This window comes from Podarcis melisellensis, assembly GCF_964234715.1.
Source record: "Podarcis melisellensis genome assembly, chromosome: 11".
Taxonomy (NCBI): domain Eukaryota; kingdom Metazoa; phylum Chordata; class Lepidosauria; order Squamata; family Lacertidae; genus Podarcis; species Podarcis melisellensis.
In genome coordinates, this window is record NC_138543.1 from 42106540 (window position 1) to 42115284 (window position 8745).

The following is an 8745-nucleotide window of genomic DNA, read 5'->3' on the forward strand; positions in this document are numbered from 1 at the left end:
TTCTGTTTTAGTTACCCATAACAGAACATGAAATGAGTTTATATACTTAAAATTCCTCCACATGCCTTGAAAGGCATAACGCTGACCTCTTAAAACATCCATAATTTGACCGGCCTTTCCTGTTTCTTCTGCGTTTCACCCGCCAAAAAGAGATACAAAGCAGACGTACAGCTGAGAACACACAAAATACTACATGGAAGGTAATGGCAGGGCGAAACTAAATCTCCTACTGATCAAACTGGTCAGCTTATTAAAATAAGTAGCACTCTATTATAAAATAGTAAAGGTGAGAAGGAAACAGGATGCGACCAAATCATCACTCCTCTCCTCCAAAGAGGGAGTAGGCAATTTTTTTAAAGAAATAAAAATAAGACACATATCCTGCTGGAAAGAATGCTGATGACTTTTTAATGCTGATAATAAATTGGGGTGTGGGTTTAATGTAGTTTAATTCTTTTCTAAGCTGGAAGGGTTTGAATCCTGATAGGCAGGATATAAATAATAGTGATTAATAAATAATTTCAGTGGGACTGTTGCATCCTAAAGCTCCTATCTTGCAGAATTCATAGATGGGTGAGAACCCGAATTCATGTTTCCTTATTGCCAGGGAGAAATACAATGGAAAGCAATAGCTTAGCTCCCATAATGTCTTGTCCATCAATGATTTCCTAAACATCGCATAAGATACATTTCGAGAACTTATGGAAACATTCTGATCTTTATTCAAAACATTAGTGCCCCCCAAAATTACGCAAAGTGTTGCTGGTCCTTTTTGTAACTTGGTTGCAATGAAATGTGCATACCAACCACAGTCTGTTAGGCTTGTGTAACCAGATGAAATTTTGGAACATGAAATGTGTTTGCGGAAATTATTCATTCTGAGTTCTAAGTCCCCATGTGTTTTTCTTTTTTCTTTTTAGGCAACTGAGTTTGATTTAGCAGGCATGTGGAAAGTGTTTGCAGAATTTGCAGCCCGAAAACCTTCAAAGCCAAAATGTATTTGTGAATCATGTATACAAGTTGTATCTGCTTGTGGTTTCAAAGCACTCAAGTTTTTTGAGTCATTTTTTCTTCTTAAAAGCTTAAGAAAATGAAAACTGAATTAATGTTCATCTTAAGTTTTGAAATCAAGTTGCTGTTCTTTAAACCCTTCATGTTAAAGATACTGGAAGAACAGTTATTTGGCAATCTTGCATTTACTACATAATTTAATTTGGCTTGCTGGATTTAATTACTTACTAAAGGAGTATTTAGCTTTATGTCTGAACATTTGCTTCTATCACAAAGCAAGGATCATATGAAAAAAGATGTGGATTTCTTGTTTTAAACATAATAGTTTGTGTGGTTAACTAACTTATTACACCACTATGATCCATAGATGTGAATGTTACTTCCGGAATTTACTTAATGAAATGAAGTTTTGTTTCCTCATTGCAGACTTTTGAAATGTTTTCAGAAAGGAACATCAATGAATCCTTTTTGCCCTTCAAAAGAAAAGGAAAATAGAAGCTTCTCAAGGTGCTTCTTCCTCTGCAACAACTTTATGGTTCCCTTAATATAAAACTGTGCCCATTTGCCTTTGGAAACCAGTTGCTTAGGGCAACAAACTTCCTACCATCTCCTTTTGGTGGGTCCACACCACACATTTATAGCACATCCAATACAGCTTTAAACCACATGACTTCTCCCAAAGAACTCCCAAAGAACAGTAGATGCCATTCCCTGGTGACACAGTTCTGTTGACACTTGTCATTTGCTGATACCAAGCCAATGCCGGTGGTGATGTTGACAACTATGACAACAAACAGAAGCATCTAAACCTCTGATGCAGCCTTCCCCAACTTGGTGCCCTCCAGATGTTTTGGACTACGGCTCCCATCCGCCTCAGCCAGCATGGTTGCGCTAGTTGGGGTTGATGGAAGTTGTGGTTCCAAAACATCTGGATTGCACCCGGTTGGGGAAGGCTGCTCTATTTCATGCCAACATGTGAAGCAGCGGTGCTCTTCTTAAACTCCAGATGTTTGTTTCTGTCTCTCAAATAGGCTGGCTTAATATTTATGCTTTCTCCTGGGAAAGTAGGGAAAACCCAGTCTCCAGATTTCCCACTCTTTGAAAGACCCAGGAATGCTATCTCTCACATTTCTTCTTGCCTGACCTCAGAATGTAAGGACATGCATCTGACAAGCTCGGGTGTCTCTCTCACTATAGATGACGCTTCACGCCACATGTGAAATTACATTGGGGAAGGATTCTAGGGACATTGTTTTGTCATGTGCCTAAATAAAAACATAAACAGCACCAGACATATTTCTGCTGAAAAATACAATAGTGTATCCTTCCTTATTGTACGGCATTCCTGATGGCCTGACATGCTGCCTAAATTTCCCAAATGCTTTTAGTTCATAGAAACTAAATGCCAGTTTTATGGTAGCAGTGCATCAACCACAAGAGATCCCCATGATAGCTATCTGGACACCCATTGCAGGCCCAATAAAACGATTATAGCAAAGCATCAAAGTGCATCCAAACCTGCCTTTTAAGGCTTGTGTTGCACATTTAATGACTGTGGTGATAGCTGCTTGAAGGATTCGTTATGGAGCCGTCTCCATTGTGATGAATGAGTTATCTAAACAGAGAGAGGGGGGTGGGAAAGATTCTCTTTCGATATTGGAGCAGATAGACCACCATAGAGCCCAACTTCCCTAGGTAATAAAATGAAGATTTAGTTGAGCAATAGCCTGACAGGGAGAAGAAAACAGAGGCAGAATAATAAAAATGAAATTCATTTGGAAGAAAAAACTCCTTTGTGTCAGCCATAAATCCCATGCTGTTTGGGTATGAATAAAAACCCTTGGGGGAGTGTCAGAGGAGGGAATAGGAGCAGTTTTATTTCCTTATTTATTTTTTTGCCAGTACTGAAAGGTTTTGTTTTGTTAAGCAATTTAAGAGAGCTCACCTTAAGAAGACAGTGGAGAAGCTGAGGTGGTTATATATGGGTTGCACAGCGGCAGGCCATCTTATTTTGCACTTCTTTAATGGCAGTCTTACCAAAGAAAGCCCCTCCTTGTACATTCTAAGTCAGAATGAGTTATGGCCTCATCTTTACAGCCACTTTAGTCTATAATGGCTGCAGCAAACATACAGGTCCATACAGGCTCACAACTGCATCGCCTCACAATGAAGTGGTTATGTATGTGCCCTCACCATAAGTGGAACTCAGCCTGGATTGACTTTCACTACAAATTCCCTTTTGACCATTTGCAGTTCTTTGCCAATAGTCAATCTAGATTGAATGAAATTAGCCCACGGAAGGGTCGAAAGTTGCCATGGCCTAGACCAGGCATAGGCAAACTCGGCCATCCAGATGTTTTGGGACTACAACTCCCATCATCCCTAGCTAACAGGACCAGTGGTCAGGGGTGATGGGAATTGTAGTCTCAAAACATATGGAGGGCCGAGTTTGCCTATGCCTAGTCTTTTTGCTATATTCTATTTAATGCATCTACAAGGAGTTCAAGGGCACTGGGGGAAGGGCATGTACATATCCCCCTGCCTCTATCCATGGACACAGAGATTACCCGAAAGCCTGTGGGCAATGACTAAGCTAAGCTGAACTACACTACGGGTTCTAGAAACCACAGGAAGAAAACTAGACCATGATGAGTGTTTGTTATGCCACTGCGATATCTTCAAATTCAGGGTATGTTCACATTTCCCTCCACTGCATTTCAAGCTGCATGTACATGTTGTTGTTCACCAGAGAGGGGGTGGGGATGTCTTCACCCAATGGCATGACCCTTTTGGTTCCACTGCACACCCCACACCCTGAATTTCTATTTATGGAGTTGTCATCTGAGCATTCGAACTCATGTACACACGTGTGACGGCTGTTTCAAATGTTCACTTTACCACTTACGCCACATTCAGTTTTCTGGTCGGATTGATGCTGGCTTGAGAAAAAGAAAATGTTTCTATTTTCAATAAACTATAGGATCTATATGGACTGTGGCTAATGTTGTTTGAATGTAGCTTTAAAACGTAGGCAACCTCGGCCCTCCAGATGTTTTGGGACTACAACTCCCATCATCCCTAGCTAACAGGACCAGTGGTCAGGGGTGATGGGAATTGTAGTCTCAAAACATCTGGAGGACCAAGGTTGCCAGTGTGGTGCAGTGGTTAAGAGCGGTAGTCTCGTAATCTGGGGAACCGGGTTCGCGTCTCCGCTCCTCCACATGCAGCTGCTGGGTGATCTTGGGCCAGTCATACTTCTTTGAAGTCTCTCAGCCCCACTCACCTCACAGAGTGTTTGTTGTGGGGGAGGAAGGGAAAGGAGAATGTTAGCCGCTTTGAGACTCCTTAAAGGGAGTGAAAGCCGGGATATCAAATCCAAACTCCTCCTCCTCCTCCTCCTCCTCCTCCTCCTCCTCCTCCTCCTCCTCCTCCTCCTCCTCTTCTTCTTTGCCTGCTTTAAAAACGAGCAGAGGAGCGTGCTAGATGTTGAGTAAGTGGTGATGTGAACATACCCTTAGTCTCAGTTGGCTTTTGGTGTATCATTGTAAATTGCTCACTGTGTGATATGATTAGCCACATATGCACAGCACCATCAACCCTGAAGTGGGAGAAGCACTCAGAGATGGGAGGAGCGTAATCCTGGAAAAGAGCTGAGCTTTGCCCAAGAATTCTCTGAGAAAGTTGTTGGTGCTGTAAGGTCTGCAAATACTGTTGTGATAGGAGAACATCTGGAATCTAGAAACTGCTGAAAGAACAATGCAGAATATGAGAGTCTTTAATGGACTACAAAACCCAGAGCATTTCCAGGCTGCATGGTGGGACTTTATTTCGTGCACGACTTCAAAGGATCTCCATAACTCTCTCAATTTCCCAATGCATGAAGTATGGACATCTGAAGACTTCCCCCATTGACATATCCATATGCTTTGATGCTATCTGAGTGATAGAACATGGCATTATTTCATTTTTGTTGCAGTATTTTGCATACCTTAATGAAATCTTTTTAAAAAGCAAGAAAGTTGGTATTGCTAAGGTGATTCCAAGTTCACCCATCAGCAGAATGTGTGGAGAGCTTCTATCTACAGTATTATCACTGAGATCCAAGGCTTGAGCTGATGAAGTTGTTCTTAGGATTGCCCTCCATGGTGACTGACTGTTGCACCAAACAAGTAAGAATACCCAGTACCTTTCCTGAGGTGTTCAGCTTCAGTTACTAAAACTCAGCCTTTTGCTATGGGATGCCTTCCAGTTGTTGGTCTACAACTCCCATCAGCCCTAGTCAGCACGAGCAATGGCCAGTGATGATGGGAATTGTACTCCAACAACATCTGGAGGGCATCAGTGTGGGGAAGGCTGCTATAACCTCACGGGGAGTCACAATAGGTAAACAAACTGTATCCCATGTTATGCTTGCTGTTACCCAAAGGAAATGTGTTGTGCAGGAAATGTCTCCAAGTGACCGAGCCCCAGAGTCCTTTTCTGAACTTTGTGCTGTTTTTACAGATGGTTTGATAACACAAACAAGCTAAACATGGGTGTGATTGGCCCCTCCTGTGGCAGGCCAAAAGGGAAAGAAATTCTCTGTGAGGATCTTCTCTTTTAAAGAGGAGTCATTGTAGGTCCTCACAGAGATGGCTCTAAGCCACATACAATATGAAGAAGAAGAAGGAGGAGGAGGAGGAGGAGGAGGATTTGCTCATCTGGATGTTTGGTTTCATGCTTTGGGGATGCTTGGTGAATCTCTTAACCCCATAAGAAGCTGAAGCTACTTGCAGTGGATGTGCCACAATCTAATTCAGGATCCATCCTCATGTTGTCATGCTTTACTTATTTAAGCTGCTCAGGTCATTTGGCTGCATCAGTTGGTGATATGTTCTGAAGCTGTAGCTAATACTGGAGTTTAGTCACCAAGCTAGTTTTGATGGCACACCATTTTCTGTTTTCCTCGAGAACTCAGCATGTTTAAACTAGAGTGTTAAAGGGCACTAAATATGTACAAGCATTTTTGTCTTTAATGAAATGAATATATGCAAAAATCCACTGGGAAGTGTACACTTAGAAGATAATGTTTCAAAAGATCTTTGACTGCATACCCCCATACCATAAAAATTGACCATGAATTTCTTCTATCCATCAAAAGTTGGAAGCTATGCATTGTTAATTACATTTCTTTTGTGTCATAATGGAACACATATCGTTCTCTGGTAGTTTCCCACCAGACATTGACCAGACCTAGGCCTGCTTAATTCCCACAAGTTTGCTTGTACCTTTGGACCAGCCAATGCAACACCTTCCAGATGGTGGTGGACTACAACTTCTGCCTTCCCTGACCATTGGCCATGATGACTAGGGCTGATGGGAGTTGCAGTTATTTGGAGGGTGCCATGTTTGCTACACCTGCCCCTTTTTCACCCGTTCCATTTGTGTGATGGAGTAACAGTGCAAGTTCATTCCCTCTTAGTATGCACCTAACACTGAGCATGGATAAGAAGCTCCACTTGAAGGACTGGTTCATCAACAGAATCAGGTGTTTATGCAGAGTCTAGTTCACCACTGATATTCAGTGTCTGGAGGATAGAAGAGTCCCACATTGCTCATCAATGCAAATTGAACGGCAGCTCTGGGGGAAGGTCTGAACTTGGGCTTAGTGCTTTATGTTATGAACCATTCTGTATCCTCCCAAATGATCCTAGTGATGTTGGTTGCTTTTTTGGCAGTAGATTTACATTTACATTATTATTTCCATGTTGAAGTTTGCATATTGTAATAGATATGTCCAGTTCTGGGCATCACAGTTCAAGGAGGACACTGACAAACTGGAACGTGTCCAGAGGAGGGCAACCAGAATGGTCAAAGGCCTGGAAACGATGCCTTATGAGGAACAGCTAAGGGAGCTGGGCATGTTTAGCCTGGAGAAGAGGAGGTTAAGGGGTGATATGATAGCCATGTTCAAATATATAAAAGGATGTCACATAGAGGAGGGAGAAAGGTTGTTTTCTGCTGCTCCAGAGAAGCAGACACGGAGCAATGGATCCAAACTACAAGAAAGAAGATACCACCTAAACATTAGGAAGAACTTCCTGACAGTAAGAGCTGTTCGACAGTGGAATTTGCTGCCAAGGAGTGTGGTGGAGTCTCCTTCTTTGGAGGTCTTTAACCAGCGGCTTGACAACCATCCATATGTCAGGAGTGCTCTGATGGTGTTTCCTGCTTGGCAGGGGGTTGGACTCGATGGCCCTTGTGGTCTCTTCCAACTCTATGATTCTATGATTCTATTTGAGGTTCATCACATCTTGCAATATGCTGAAGACTGGCAGGAGTGTATGCAAGAGCTAGGCACTGTGACTGGTAGGGCCTCGCAGGACTGGGGCCTTCCTGAGTTTGACCTGGAAGAGCAAGGCGCGGCGGCCGCACAGGTGAGGCTTGACAGAAGACTCGTAGCACCTGCTGACAAGGGCCGGGAGGAGTATATAAGGCCAGCATTTCCCTCTGGCTCTTTGCCACAGCAACACACTACCCATCTAGCTGTGCTTCGGCTTCCTGACTCCTGGTATGCTGACTCTTGGACACTTGCTGACCACTGTTTTCTTGACCCTTGGACTCTTGGCTTCCTGACTCCTGGACTGCTGATCCTAGACTGCTGATTCCTGCTTCCTGACCTCTACCCTGGTCCCGACGTACCAAGCTGGGACTCTGACTGCCTGTAACCCGGACTGTGACAAAGACACTCCTCACTGCTGCTTACCAACCAGTCTAATAATAATAATAATAATAATAATAATATTTATACCCCGCCCATCTGGCTGAGTTTCCCCAGCCAATCTGGGTGGCTTCCAATCAAGTGTTAAAAACAATACAGCATTAAATATTATTATGTCTTGCTCCTGCACCTTCCCTTCACCTGTGTTGTAGGCTGCTGAAGACTTTCTTCTACCATGACCAATTCTTGTGGTCCTGGTTCTCCCTAGGATTTCCCCTTCATCACTTCCTTCTCGTTGGCATCTGGCAGAATACTACTCTCCCACCCCTCTGCTTTTTCTCCACTGGCATTCCAGCTGTTGACTCAAATCCAATCTGTCCTTTATCTCAAAGCACTGCACATATACCCTATGCAGGCAAGTGCTCATTTATGCTTATTACCATAAAGTTTGCATGAAGTCAGTTGTTGTTTTTCTAATCCTCGAGGAGAAACCATTCACCCAGCCTTCCCCAACCTAGTTCCTTCTACTGTAGGTATTTTAGGCTACAACCACAATTATCTGCGATTGGTAGAAGTTACAGTTCAAAACACCTTGATAGTACGGATTGAGAAGCTGCATTAGCCTTTTGGCATTTTTTAAAAATCCTGTATTAGGCATAGCAAACAACACATTGTCACACAGACACCGTATACAAATTGTGCAAAATACGAGCTCAACATAGCAAGGTTTGCCCCAGTCAGATCTTTAACTCCAGCGAGAATCAATTTGCATAAATAAGACAATACAACACTACCACATTTGTTGAGTTAAAGCTTTTCTAGACATCTGTAGAGTGCAGTTTTACTGAACTCAACACAACTAAGTGTGTGCGATGATCTAGAAAGTATTTTTTAATGGCATCGACACAGCCCCTGGCATGCTAAGAAATAGGTAGATTTTGAAGCAATTAAAATGGGTGAATGAATGAAAAGCAGCTGCCTGCATTTAGAATCCAGCATGGTTTGTTGAAATTACTGGGCTTAGTCTCTCTGCT